Source organism: Nicotiana sylvestris, chromosome 8, assembly GCF_000393655.2.
Source record: "Nicotiana sylvestris chromosome 8, ASM39365v2, whole genome shotgun sequence".
In the NCBI taxonomy this organism is placed as follows: domain Eukaryota; kingdom Viridiplantae; phylum Streptophyta; class Magnoliopsida; order Solanales; family Solanaceae; genus Nicotiana; species Nicotiana sylvestris.
In genome coordinates, this window is record NC_091064.1 from 185,833,646 (window position 1) to 185,850,001 (window position 16,356).

Here is a 16,356-nt window from a genome sequence, read left to right on the forward strand (position 1 = left end):
GAAGGTGACGTTTGGTGGTGGTTGTTTGGACAGGAGGAGGAGGAGGTTGCCGGTGGGAGTTGGTGCTGCAGCTGTTCCGGCGAGGAAGCAACAACAGTTGTTGCGTGATAGCGGCGGACGTGGGGGGTCGTTTGACTTGAAGAAGTCGGAAATGGTGGTTTTACGTGAGGGTTTTGGAGTAGGGTAGTGTACGCCGGTGGTTGACGAGGGGAAGGTGATGGGTCCGACGATGACAGTGATGATGGTGGAGCTATGAGGAGGAGGGTGGTTGGTTTCGCTAGGTTTTCCCTTCTTCTTCTCTTTGAAGAAGAAGGATGAACAGTGCCTCCGTTTTTTTTTAAAAAAATCTGTCCAAAAATTTCCCCGTCTTTCTTTCATGTTTTGTCCGTGTATTTGTAATGTTTTGCCCTCAAAAAATGAGCCCCACGCGTGGTGGGGTTCAAGGCATATGTCCCCCACGCGTGGTGGGGTTCCCCACGTGTCCTGAACACGGTTTATTGTGGGCTAGGTCCGAAAATTAGGCCTAAAACCGGGTATTTTAAACCCGAATATTATTCTTTTGCCAGGACCCGAGAAATAGGAACACGTTGCTTAACTAGTCCTATGTAAGCAAAATAACTACCAAAAATAAGACTAGTATTTAAACAAAACTATCTCTTTTTAAATATATATTTTTTTTTAAAGATTTAAAATAGCTACAAAATATTAATGAAACTATATTTTTTTGTAATTTTCGTTTTTCTTAAATATTAAGATAAAATATGAAGTAATATTTTTTGTATTTTTCAAAGTTAAAAATGACTATAGAATATTAATAAAATTATTTTTGTAATTTTCGTTCTTTAATAAAGACGTAATATTTTTGTATTTTTTCAAAGTTATAATGACTGCAAACATTAATAGAACTATATTTTTGTAATTTTCGAATTTATATAAAGTACCAAAATAAAGTACAATTTTTGTATTTTTCAAGTTTATGAGAGATACATAAACTAAAATTTATATATATTTTTTGAAATTTTCTTTTTGCGCCGAAATAAAGTAAAAATAGTTAAAATGACCGTGTTGGACCCAATTTCACATATTCACGCTAAAAATGTGAAGATTCTCGGGGAGGGTCAAAAATCACGTGCTTACAAAGGGCTGAACATTTAAGAGATAGAAAATTCCGAAAAATATTTAAGCTTTCAAATAAAAAAAAAAACTAAAAAAAATATTCTGCTTTCTTTTGTTGTTTGAAATCATAATTGATTGTTGTTTCATAAAAGCTGAAGCTTTTGTTTTTTTTGGATTACTACTCCACCGGTCTGTTACTGGGTTGTTACTGTTGTTGTACTATTGTTGCTGTGTTGTACTGATTTTACTGCTGCTGCTGATTCTCATCTTCATTTTCTTTTGCTTCCAATATCAGGTACACAACTGACACGCTGGTTATTGTAATCCGAAATATGAAGCATGAATACGAAAAAATGAAGAGTTGAAATTTTGAATTATATTTAATTATATTCTGAATTTTATTTGTATGTATAAATTATGTAGTTTGCAAAAAATCAGAATCATGTAGATATTTAATACATATAGTGGAACATTCGACGATAGCTTAACAAATGAACTATCTACATCTATTGCCTAAAAATAAATAAATGGTGTAGTAATTCCGTTGAATAAAAAATCAAACGAATAGGCCATCTAGTAGGAAGTTGGTAGAAATTTATTTAGTTAAATAATATTGGTTAATTTCAGCATATAAATGGTCTAGGATTAAAATTAGAATTGCTATATTTTTTTTTAATTTGACAAACTGAGAACATGCCTAGTATAACGTAACTAGGTAATAACATGTAAATAAATTAAGATATTTCTCCTTTATTTTGTAGATACAAATTTCAATAAAAAATGTAGGCATTTTAGGACTGTCCTTTTAAAAATAAAATGAGATGAGCCTCGCCCAATAAAATGCACTAATTGCGGGGCCCTCAATAAATATTTAATTGAGTATTTAGAATTCGGGATGGACTGTTTAGTGAATTCCACAGTCTTACCCATAAATAATAATATGCTAATCGCTTTAGGCACGATTTAATAATAATACATTCTTAAACATGGGTGCGCATTTATGCGACCCAAATCCAAATCCTAAAACATTGAATAAAAATACGTTCCGGATCGCGGGTGCATTTTATGTGACGCAATCCAAAGACATGTTTTTAAACGATGTTCACATTCTTGTAAAAATAATAATAACAATTATGAAAGCGGTAAAAAGATAAAATTTGCACATAAGTTCATATTTGTATAAAATCAGATAATCAAGCCGAATATAACAGTTGAGCGACCGTGCTAGAACCACGGAACTCGGGAATGCCTAACACCTTCTCCCGGGTTAACAGAATTCCTTATCCGGATTTCTGGTATGCAGACTGTAATATGGAGTCATTCTTTTCCTCGATTCGGGATTAAAATTGGTGACTTGGGACACCCTAAATCTCCCAAGTGGCGACTCTGAAATAAATAAATAAATCCCGTTTTGATTGTCCTTTAATTGGAAAAAACTCCTACGCCCTTCGCGGGGTCGGAAAAAGGAGGTGTGACAGGAGTTTGCAAAAAGAAATTGCCCAGGAAAAAATAGGAAGAAAAATAGTCTTTTGAGAGGATGAGAGAATAATATTTTTTGCTTGGTGCTTATATATGCAAATCATCTACGGTTTCTTCCATAAAAAAATGTAAGAATCAAATGGGAGTTAATGTTATGTAACATTATTTTTTGTTTTAATGACAAAATTGCCATAAAGACAGTAGCTTCAAACTTTCTGAAAAGCTAATATCTTTTCACAAACGATGTCACAAAAATTAAGAAACGTCATATGAATGAATGTGAACCATTTATGAAGTAGTAACTTCATTCTCCCACTGTGCATATACATACAATCTAGATATGTTACAAAAATTAATGGTGGAGAGGTATAAGAATTAACCACAGATTAATTGTGGATTAGAAGTTCTTTCTTCTTTGCATTATCAAATTAGAGTATAACACCTAAAGAGGAATAATGCCAACAATCCCTCACTAATGCAAAGATAAAGAATAAGAATAATTTCTGGGCAAAAGGAAGGAACATGTATTTAAGTGTCAATGTCTTTCGATTTGAAGTGACATGTAGTAAAATGAGGCAACGACTAATATCCACAGAGTGAAGTACTCTTGAACTAAATGGATATGAGTGAGACCCTCACAACACATACTATATCCTTAATCTTTATGCAAACTCTGCGATACTAACAAAGTGATTTTATGGTCATGCACACACCTTGGGTCTCATGAGTGCTCTAGAAAGACATCCCAAGTCTTTCATAAAAGGCGACCACACTTTACACTCATGTAGGTGATTCCATCAAGTCTATCAACATTTAGACCACCTTAAAGCTATGGAATCATTAAGACCAAAGTAGGCTGAACCTTATAAAGCATTATCACACGTCATAGGGATAGAACATGTAGTGCATATTGAAGTCTAATATGGCTTCGATTGACCACAAACGGGTATCCACCATACTTCCTCAATCCATGGGCTTTAGCCCCATCCCCCTCGATATTTCAAGGACAACTTTCTTTGCCAAACCCTTGGTTAAGGATACGTCAAATTTTTTCGGATTTTACATATTCCAAAGAAATAACACTATGATTCAATAATTATTTCACCACACCATGTCTAATGCGGATATATCTTTTTTCCCCATTGTACGCACTATTCTTGGCAATTTCAATTGTTACTTGTGAGTTACAATGTAAAGAAACTAGTGAAGTTTGTCTTCCCCTTCAAGGCACGCCTGCCAATAAGTATCTCAACCGTTCTTCTTCTTGCCCTGCTAACTCAAGAGCAATAAATTCAGATTCCATGGTCGAACATGCTGTACAAGTCTGTTTTGAAGACTTTCACGAAATAGCACCTGCACCCAAAATAAACACATAGTCACTAGTGGAGCTAACAATTACTATTGTCAGTAACCCAGATTGCATCACAAAAGCTTTCTAAAACAACAGAAAATTTATTAAAATACAAACACTAATCCATAATATCTCTCAAATACCTTAGTCAACGACGAAGAGCATTCCAGTGTTCACTACTAAGGTTATGCGTATATCTACTCAATCTACTAACAGCATAAGTAATATCAGGTCGTGTATAATTCATGAAAAATATTATATTACCAATTATCTTAGCGTATTCAGTTTGAGAAAAACTAGGTTTTTTATTCTTTCTCAAGTGTATACTAGGATCACAAGGAGTTCTCACAGGAGCTACACTAAAACAATGAAACCTTTTCAATATTTTCTCAATATAATGAGACTGAAACAATAAAAATCCATTAGTAGTTCTTTTAATTTTAATCCCTAAAATTATATTTGCTTCTCCAGGATCTTTCATTTCAAATTTAAAAGACAACAACTTCTTAGTCTCATTTACAATGTCCACATTAGGGCCAAAGATTAGCAGTCATCCACATACAAATATATAATCACACAATTTGATCTTATCATCCTAGAATAAACACAAGTATCATATTCATTAATAACAAATTCATTATCTACTTTTCATATCATTGCTTAGGTGCCTGTTTAAGACCATATAGAGACTTTCTCAATTTGTATACTTTATTTTTTTATCTTTGGATCACAAAACCCCCAGGTTGAGTCATATAGATCTCTTCCTCTAAATCACCATTTAGAAAAGTCGTCTTAACATATATTTTACGTATCACTAAATTATGGATAGCGGCTAAGGCAACAAAAGTTCTAATAGTTACTATTTTAGTCACGTGAGAATAAATATCAAAGAAGTCAATGCCTTTCTTTTGGTTAAAACCCTAATAATAAGTCTAGCCTTATATTTCTCAATTGTACCATCAGGTCTCAATTTCTTCTTAAATATCCACTTGCTACTTATGGATTTACAACTTTTAGGCAAATCAGACAAGTTCAAGTGTGATTAGAAACTATAGAGTCTAATTCACTTTTAATGGCCTCTTTCCAAAAATTAGCATCTATTGACCTCAGTGCTTCATCACAAGTCTTAGGGTATTCTTCTATTAAATAGGTAGACACTAATTCATAATTCAAAAAATCGAGCTCAATATCTTCTGTCAGGAAAATAGTGATAAAGTCAGGACCAAAGCTAGCTTTAATTTTACGTCTCTTACTCCTTCTAAGTTTACTAGTAATACTAGAAGAAGGTACAATATGAGAGTTAACAGACATAGAAGTATTATTAGGCACATCAGTAGGAACATTATATTTCAATAGAAAAACATGCTAAAAAATTTCTGCATCTCTAGATTCAGAAAAAGAGTGATCATTCAAAGATAAAAATCTATATGCAGCACTGTTTTGTGCATAACCAATAAAAATGACATCAAAAGTCTGGGTCCTATAGTTACTTGTTTAAATTTAGGTAGACCAACATTAGCCAAACAACTCCATACTTTTAAAAATCTCAAGTTATGGGCAAATCCCTTCCATCAATAACAACAATAGTATTAGACACAACATTAGCACAAGGTTCATTGAACAAAACATAATCAACTTCTAATTGTTCGATGAAAATCAAAAGTCTCTGGGACCAACCCTTATAATTGTTTCTATCCAAAGGCTAAGCTTTGACAAATCGGGAAGAGTTTTAGTCAAAGTAGTAGCCATTGATCAATATTATGAAATTGCTTTTACATTGTTAGAAAAACACTTGATAATAATGACCAAAAATAATAAAAGAATATAAATAACTTATCGAATCAATACTGTGTCGTGGCAAGCCACTGCCTTGAAAGCGATTTTAGTCCGACTGAATGCAAATCGTTAAGATCAGTCGCTCTCCAAGATTCAACAATACTTCCAAACACATGCACTCGTTGCTGGAAGTTTGGAGTTTGCAAAAAGAAATTGCCCAGAAAAATAGGAAGAAGAATAGTCTTTTGAGAGGATGAGAGAATAATATTTTTTGGTTGGTTATTTAGTTCACAAATGATGATGCTTATATAGGCAAATCATCTACGGTTTCTTCCATCAGAAAAATGTAAGAATCAAATGGGAGTTAATGTTATGTAACATTATTTTTGTCTTAATGATAAAATTATCATAAAGACAGTAACTTCAAACTTTCTGAAAAGCTAATATCTTTTCACAAACAAAGTCACAAAAGTTAAGAAGCCGTCATATTTATGAATGTGAACTATTTATGAAGTAGTAACTTCATTCTCCTACTCTGTATATACATACAATCTAGATATGTTACAAAAATTAATGGTGGAGAGGTATGAAAATTAACCACAAATAATTGTGGATTAGAAGTTTTTTATTCTTTGCATTATCAAATTAGAGTATAACACCTAAAGATGAATAATACCAACAAATGTTACAATTAATTTTCACTAGTGTTAACTTTAACACCTTTTATGCAATTATTTTCTCCACACGAAACGAATAACATTTTTTATATTTCTCCTAATTGTTATGAAAGTTGAAGAAATATCAAGTGCTCACAAGGATTTTTATTTTTATTTTTCAATTGCTGGTCAATCAAGAACTCTCATGTCCAGAATATGAAAGTAGATGAAATGAGGATGTTGAGATAGATGTGCGAGCATACCAAGTTCTATAAGTTTAGCAATGAAGTTATTCGGGATAAAAGGTGGGAATGGTCCCCGTAGAGGATAATATGCGGGAGGCGAGAGTGAGATGGTTTGGGCATGTTAAGAGGAGAAACACAGATGCTCCAGTTAGGAGGTGTGAGAGGTTGATCTTGGTGATACGAGAAAGGGTAGATGTAGGACAAAGAAGTCTTGGGGAGAGGTGATTAGGCAGGACATGGCGCGGCTAGAGCTTACTGAGGACATGACCTTTAATAGGAAGGTATGAAGGTCGAGGAGTAGGGTAAAAGGTTAGTAGGTGGTCGAGCGTTTTCTTTTGTTTTCCTTAGTTAGATAGCACTAATGTTAGTATTGTTGATACCTAATTTTTTCCTGTATATTTTTAATATACAAAATACTTTCAAAATAGAATGTATATGCATATATAAGTATGTCCAAAGGTTTTCTTATTTTTCCTTAATTTTTAAGAATTTTTAAATCAATTTATTGCCTTATTTTATCAAAAAAATCCAATAATTATTCCCAAAATTATATTTTTAGTAATTAATTTATTGTATTCTCATATTTGTTCTAAAATATAGCTAACATAATTTTTTGCATATTTTTACAAATTTATTTGGCATTTTTAAAGCTAAATTGCATATAATTGCAATATTGGCCTCTTTTAAAATATAAATCGTATTTATGTTTATAAAATTAACTCCAGTATTTTTAATTTGATAATTGTATATTATTAATCATTTTAGTTCTTTTAGTTTATGTTCAGAAATCATTTTACTATTTTTTATAAAGAAACTAAGGAAAAAATGGCTATTTAAATGTTAGCCCATTTGCATTTCAATTTTAGCCAGATTTGGCACCCCAATTAAACCCAACCTAATAACCCAATTACCCAGCCCAAATCCTAAATCTACCCGACCCACAACTCATTTTAGTAGCCCGCCCGGATCTCCCTTTTAATCCCAGCCGTTGATCACTTAGATCAATGGCTCATATTCACCCCTTCTTTTTTTAACCTGACCTACCCCCCAAACCCTATGTCATTTGCTTCTATAGCCGCCCTTGAATCCCCCTTCTCTCATTTCTCTCTCAAAGCTTCTCGAACCCTAGCCGCCTCCCTCCACTTCCACCCTAAAATCACTGGAATCCATGGCTTCTAAGGCCATTGAAGTCCTATACCGGCCTCCTATAACTCCTACACGCCTGGTTAACTGAAGTTTCAAGGCCTAACCATGAAAAACCGGGGTCCAGACGTTGTTCGATTCGAGTTCCATAGCTGTCTCCGACCTTGCTCCGGCCAACCATGGTTGTTCGAGCCTGATATTGACTTCTCATGATTAGATCGATGTTTTCCAAGCCTTTCGCACTCTCTGGGTTTCTTCTGAAACCCTAACTTTCGAGGTTCTTCTGATTCTTTTAGATCCATTATAGATCTGTGCTTACCCTAAACTTGCAAATGTTTTCTCAAAAGTTTCTTTCAAAACTCTACTTTCAAAACCTTCATCTTTTCCGATTTAGGGTTTTTTCTGATCTTTAACATGTTCTACTGTGTTTCTCATGAGTTTCTTCTACTGGTTTCCTTATGTGTTCCTTCTACTATATTTCTTATGTGGTTCTTCTACTATGTTTCTTTATGTGTTCTTCTACTGTGTTTATTATGTTGTTCTTTTACTATGTTTCTCATGAGTTTATTCTACTGGAAAATGCATGCTAAGAGTCTTAGTTCCCTTTTGGGATTTATGAACTTATTTCGTTAGTATTTCTGCCTGATTTACTTATTTTCATCTCTATACTCGATTAATGGTAAAAACCCTAAAATTTGGGGGTTCATCCGAGTTTTGAGGCTATTGCTACGTGATTTGTTGGTTCCTCATCTCTGAACTTGTTTGGTTTCAAAACCCTAATCTCTTTGGAACCATCTGGGTTTCTGAAGCTACTTCATCTGTTGCTCGACTATGTTTCGAAATCTCTGCTTCAACTTCTGTGCTTTATATGATTTCGATTTCCTATTCTCATTGGAACTGGATTACAGTTTTCAGAAAAGCTTTCTACTTGACCCTTTTGCATGCTTCTGATACTCTCCCCTTTTATATTACTAAGATGGTGAATTTGACCTATGTGACTGTCATGTGATTATTCTCTTTGCCATGAGTTCAGCCTTGCATGCCTAATGTTATGCACTCCTTTATATGCTAAATTTCCCTCTCAAAATAACCTTTGATTGTGGACTGATTTCAAATCTCTTTGTGTAATGCTGATTGCACACTTGTAATTGATTCTTTCTGACTTCCCTGCTTCTTGGATTCATTTGAATACTTTCCTTCGAACCTTCGACTCCTACCTTTTATACTTAAGTCGATTTGATCCCCTTACCTTGATTACATTGGTATGGGATTCTTACAGGCCTTTCCGTGATTAGAGTCTGATGAACCTAGCCTCTATTACCTACTGTGTATTTGTACTATGTTGGAAATATTTTCTTATTGGTCATATTCAGCCCTATATGATTTCTTCCCTTATTTAGCACTTGCATGCTGCCGTTTGATTTAATTCCTTAATTAAAGGAAGTCTTTAATATTGATTTGATTTTAATTGACATATATTTCCTTAATTATTTTTGAACTATAATCCTTACCTTATTTTCTGCTTGTTTTCACACTATAAATACCTGACTCTTTCATTGACATAAGGACACCAACACTCGTACCTTTTTTCTGAACTCACACTTACACCCAAAAGTATTCTCTCTTGTTACTTGTACTGTGGCATGTTTGCAAGTCCTGCTGCCTGCTTTTTCTCTATTTGCTTCTTTAAACTGGTATGTTCTGATTAAGATTTTCAGCAATCACAACAACGTGTTTATTTACTACCTTTACCTGCATGTCTGATTACTACTTAGGTATAGTTCAATGCACTTACTCTAGCATGCTGAAATTTCTTTCTGCCTGTTCTACTATGTACCCCAAACCCCTATCCCTATGTGTTCAGGCTATAGTTTGAGGCATGGCAATACTGCAATTTATTGTCCATGAATCAAACTTGATTCCCTAGGATCCCAGCCTCTAATAATGTGTGTTCTGACAGGCTTATAGGTATGCTAGCATCCTCCATTGCTGGGCATGCCTAAAGCCTGCCCTTGATTAAGCAATAGGCTCTTTACAATCTCCCTATTCCCCCTGAACCCTTTTTGTGTACTTATTTGTAGCTGTTTCCCTCTCTTTTCCCCCTTTTAGAATTCTCTTCTTCACTTGCACACTTTTTTAGTCCTTAAGTTCTGCCCCCCCTCTTGTGAGCCTTGCCTTGGGACCCCTTTGAGCTCCCTCTAAACTTGGACACTTGAGGGTTGACCCTTCTATACTGCACTTGTCCCCATTCTGATAATACATTTGGGTGTGAGCATTGCCCGGAGTCCCATTGAGGCTCTTATGGAACTTTGACATACTCAAATGTAAGAAAGGCTTTGGATCAATGGTCTCTTGAGTTGGTCTATCTCATAACTCAGAGAGGAAGTCAAGAATCAGGCTTCCTCTGGTTGTATTTTTTTGATGTATTTTTATTTATTCTGGGTTGTAATAATTTGTAATAAACACTTGGGGATGGTTAGTGAAAAATAGTGGGTAACTATGTATGCAAAGGGTAGAAATCATGACTATAAGATTACTCTATTCCTGCATATCCAACTTTCATATAGAAACCATGTCTATAGGTGTTCTAAATTCTGCATATTCAAAATGCATATAGAAATCATGCCTATAGGTCCATTCTGAATTCTGCATACTCAACTTCATATAGAAACCATGCCTATAAGATTGTCGATTCTACCTATTCAATTACATCTCGATACCATGCTCGTAGGTTTTAAACAAATTCTGCAAGCTAGATACCATGTTTCTAGGTTTAAACCCAGCCTTATGCATTTAGATACTAAGTCTATAAGGCTTCTGCATTTTTTACACCATGTCTACAAGGTTTAAAATCAACAACGCGTAAAAAGCATGCCTATAGGAGTTCCTAATCGAATCTGATCCACTTCACTTAAGCATAAATCTAAAATCAGTAATAATGGGTACTGTCAGTTGTAGAGCTTTTAATCAATTCGCTTAAATCGTGCCTCTCTTTTAATAATCTGATTCTATCATTTAGCAAGTTTAACGAGCATGCATTCAAACAGTTCATTTCGAGCCTTATTGTTTCATTGTTTTTCTGAATCTAGTAGATGCCATGCCTATAGGATCCTTGTCTAACACTTAGGCAAGCCTTAGAGTATAATTATAAACCGAATCTGCTTCTGTTAGTTGTTACAACCAACATGCAGGCCTGATTCGAACTTCTTATCTGAGTTATGTAATAAACTAAAACTGCCTCAACAACCGCCCTTCTTCGTATATAATACTTATAATCAGACCTAAACAGTATGTGTAAGTCATGCTAATTACGTGTTTCTTTGTTTAAGGAGGTATATCTGAACCTCTGCTTATTATGTGCTTTCCCCCAATTTGCAATACATGTTCTGTATGTCCCCCCCCTTTTAGGATTAATAGTCCTAAATTCCTCCGGGACTAATAGGATTGGGATGGGTAATAGAATGCAATAAGTGAACGAGACTAATCCGCGCTTTAAATACCTTAACGGGGTGGGAAGGGTATATATAGATATGATGACCGGTGCGCTAATATCACGTGTAACTCCTTTTTTGAGGAGTGATTACCGGGTATTGCATTGATGTGATCCATATTTTAAATAAACCTAGGACCTCCCTCTCTTTATTCTTATTTCCTTGGCATTTTTTTACTCCTTATTTTCTAAAATCAGCCTTCTTAAGTGCTCTTCCAAACTTTGTTTATTTTCAAACTTTTATATGTGAAATCCTCTCTTATTTGAGCCTTATTTGTCTATATGTTATTTGCACCCAAATGCACAATAATAGTTTGGCCGGGAACCACACTAATGGATTCTGAGGGGTGCCTAACACCTTCCCCTTGGAATAATTTCAAGCCCTTACTCAATCTCTGGTTGTTCAAATCAAATTCTTTTGGTGTCCTAATGCATCCTAATCATTAGGATGACGACTCTTCAAATGCAAACCCAATTCCCAAAAGGAATGAGTTGTCCTTCCAAATGTCATAAACTCAATTTCGCGAGAAAAAAGGGGCGCGACAGCATGGCGACTCTGCTGGGGAGTTTTAGGCTTTTACCATTTTAGACTATGATTGTGAAATTATGTTTCTTTATACGCAATTATTTGTTTATTTCTTTCAAGCATTCAATTTTCTTTTCAATTGCAAAACTGACTTGTCTTTTTGTTTCTTTCCTTTATTACTTTCCTTTACTATCGCTTTAAACTATGAAAAAATGTTGTATTTACTGCTTTCCTAACGTGCAAATACGTGACAACTTGCTTTAATTATTGCATAATCATGCTTAACATCATATTCCACTCGTGCCAAACAAATACCATAGCAACGCTTATAATAAGTGGTTGCGCTCTTCCGATATTATCACCCCCTAAATCCCAAAAAGACGTATTTGCAGTAAAACCAGTCGATCAACGGTGTAGTCTATGGTTCCGTTCCTTTACCCCTTGAGTTGTCCGCTCAAGGGTACCGGTCTAAAACCCCATAGAAACCTTACTCTATTTAAACTGTGCATGTATCATGGTCAAACCTAGCCATGTCAGTTATCTTGTCCGCATAATGACTCTTTAAGATAGCCTTGTCCAAAGTTCACCGGGTTTCCCTAAACCCAAACGGACATCACCACGTTCTGTACATTTATTGGAAGAACTAAATGCTTCATGCTAATTGTTGATGTTAAATAGTCGAGTCTGGTGGGGGTAGGGTCTTAACTCTTTTGTTTTGCAGAAAATGAAGAACGAGGTCCCCGACTTTGTTATGGTTAGGATACCTTCACTCTTGCTAGACTGGTGGAAGAGTCTTCCATCAAATGACCAAATCAATGAGTGGAAAGAGAGGGTCGCCAAAACAAGCGAAAAGTTGGAATATCTGGAATACAGTCTGCTGGAATTGGAAGGAAAAGAGTCACCGACTGCCAGAGCGCTGAGAGAAACGAAGGAGAACACCTGGCAAAGGCATTTTTACTGGTGAACTGGAGGATCTGATCAACGAGAGCATTCAACCTGAGGAAGGTCCTTCTGGGATCAAGTATATAGGAATTTTCTTTTTCGTTTTATGAATGTAATAAGACCAATGGCTAGTAGTGACATTTATTTCCTGTTTATTTAGTGTTGATTGGGATTCGTCTTATTTTCTATCAATAAAATGAGGCATTTAGCATTCTAAGTTCTCCAAATCAACTTGTCGCTAGGCCTACCTCGGGCATAAAGAGGTTTCAAAATAAGACATGATTTACATTCTTGAACTATGTGTTTAAATATCGCAACATTTTCTTATAATCCTCACTAACTTGTTATCTTTTTGTTTTTACTTTTTGTTTATTATTCCCCTCCCTAAAGGTTAGATCGTGCACTCTGGCAACATCATCTTATTCCACCCACTCCTCCTCTTACTCCTGTCAAAAACAAGAACAAAGGAAAAATGAAAGATTCGAACAACGCTAGAAAGAAGAACTCAACTGAATGGGTAGATATCACTCATGGTCATGGTACTCTGGTTCCTAAGGAAAGTGCATCCTAACTTGAAAAAAAACTGTTGAAATTCCAAGAAGAGCTTGATCAGGTTCGGAACCTGGCAAATATGTCATTTTTCCTCACCACTCCGGATGTTAATTTCCCAAATGCTCAGAACCCCAGACCTCCACAAAATATCCCAAAGCCACAAAACCATCCCGCTCCTCACCACCACTGCAACACCTTCTATACTTCCAACAAAACTCCACTACTCATCCCGGAACCCCAAAACTCCACAAATGACCACTTTCATAACACCCCTATCTACGTGAAGACCATGTCACACTCCACCAAACCCATCTCAAGCGCACCCGAGTCTGATGATAAAGACTTGCTCATCAGGAATCTGGTTGAAGAACTCAAGAAATTGACTAGCCGGATTCAAGGCGTCGAAGGAAGCAAAGGAATTGAGGGGCTGAACTATGAAGATCTTTGCATACAGCCTGACATTAAACTGTCTGAGATGTACAAACCTCCTAAGTTCGAGATGTTTGATGGTATAGGGGATCCAAGAGTACATTTGAGAACATACTGTGACAAGCTGGTTGGAGTAGGGAAAGACGAGAGAATCCGCATGAAGCTGTTCATGAGGAGTCTGAAAGGAGATGCTCTATCTTGGTACATTAGCCAAGATCCGAAGAAGTGGTCAGGTTGGGTAGGCATGGCGTCCGATTTTATGGATAGGTTCAGGTTCAACACGGAGAATGCGCTGGATGTATTCTACATTCAGAATCTAAAGAAGAACCTACAGAAACGTTTCGCGAGTATGTTACTCGCTGGAGGTCCAAAGCTGCTAAGGTCAGACCTACCCTAGAAGAGGAACAAATGAACAAATTCTTTGTTCGGGCTTAGAACCCGTAATATTATGAATGACTAATGATGATCGAGAGCCACAAATTTTCCGACATTATCAAGCTGGGTGAAAGGATTGAAAAGGGAATCAAAAGCGGTATGGTTACAAACTTTGAGGCCCTGCAAGCCACAAATAAGGCCTTATAGTCCGGTGGTGTGTCCAAGAAAAGGGATGTAGGAGCCGTCATGGTGGCACAGAGAACCAAATCTCCCATTATATACCAAAGCTACCCAGTGTCTCAACTCACATATCAGCCTACTCCAAACTACCAAGTACCCTCACCCTCTTACCAAACTCCACCACCCACTTATCAGTCATCTCTACCTCCCACATATCAACCTACTTCACCCAGATATTCCCAACCCGCACATGTTTACCAGTCCTACAACGCTCAACCATCCTACCATCAATCACCTCCTACACGCCAAAACTTCCCTAGACCTCGACCAAATTTTGACCGCAAACCTCCTAAACAGTATACAGCCATTGCTGAACCCATTGACCATTAATACAAGAGACTCAAAGCCGCTGGTTATGTCACCCCTATCCCTGCCATAACCCTTGAGAACCCTTCTCAATGGGTCAATCCAAACAAATCCTGTGCATACCATTCCGACATGAAGGGGCACACCATCGATGAATGTCGTTCTTTGAAGGACAAGATCCAGACTTTGATTGACAACAAGATTATTGTGGCAAAGGAGCCCGCTCCGAATGTCCGCAATAACCCTCTGCCAGACCATAAGGGTGGAGGTGTTCGCATGATTGAAGTAGAGGATGATTGGGATCCCGAGGGGTGAATTGGGTGGATCATAGAAGGTGATGATCCAAAGAAACCAATAGTTACTCTTAATCCAATCATAGTCCAGATTCAGCCATCTGGGACGCTGAGGTGAATATGTCCGTTCCACTTGAGACACCAGCACCAATTGAGGTCGAATTTGTGTCTCCAACAAATGCACCTACACCATTCGAAGTTGCAGTTTTACCACCCAAAGCACATGCTCCGTTCGGAGTGAAGATGTCTATGCCGATCCTAGTGGCGATGTCTGCTGTAACACCATTCCATACAAAGGCTATACCATAGGACTATATAGCCGAGGCAAGGAGGAAAGGCAAGGTTAGGTTCGAAGAAACTATTGCTACACAGGGTATGACAAGAACTGGTAGGGTATCTACCCCTGAACACCTAGCTGAGTCAAGCAAGCAGGCCTCCAATCGATCACCCATCATTGAGACAAGTACAGATGATCTTTGGAGAAAGATACATGCCAAAGAATACTCGGTCATCGACCAGTTGAACAAAACACCAGCGCAAATCTCCATACTTGCTTTGCTACAAAATTCTGAGGCACACAAGAATGCTTTGTTGAGGTTGCTAAGTAAAGCATACATGCCAAGCAACATTACTGGCGAAGAAATGGCTAACATGGTCAGACAGGTATTGGAGAGTCACAAAATTACTTTTCATGAGGATGAGCTACCGCCTGAAGGGTTGGGGCACAACAAAACACTGCACATCACTGTGCAATGCGAGGATTACTTTATCACCAGGATCTTGATTGATGGGGGTTCCAGCCTCAACATTTGTCCATTGGTAACACTCAAGAAGTTGGGTAGGGGACTGCACGAGATAAAGGATGGAGCCATTAACGTGAAAGCTTTTGACGGTTCCCAATGGTCCACCATTGGGGAAATTAGTCTGTGCTTACAGATGGGGACAACTTGGTTCGACGTTGATTTCCAAGTGATAGACGTGCTAGCATCTTACAATTTGCTATTAGGACGGCCATGGATCTATGCTGCTGGGGCCATAGCCTCAACACTGCATCAGGCAGTAAAATTTGAGTGGAATCACCAGGAAGTGATCATTCACGGTGACGGTAGCAACCCTATATACAGTCGCCAGACCATTCCATCAATCGAGGGGAGAAGAAAGCTAGGTGGAGAGACTTACCATCATATCGAACGGGTGAATGCTGTTGACAAAGACAAATAATGGGATAACAAGATCGAGAGTATACTAAATTGGTGTGGGTACAAACCTGGCAAAGGGCTCGGCAAGAATCTCCAAGGAATCGCTAAGCCCATAAAGCTCAAGAAGCATGGCACTACTTTCGGTCTGGGATATGAGTACACCTGGGAGGAATTCAACCACTGGTAGCCACCATGGCGCGGTCCTTACTATCCGCTGGAGCAGCCAATACCACACTTG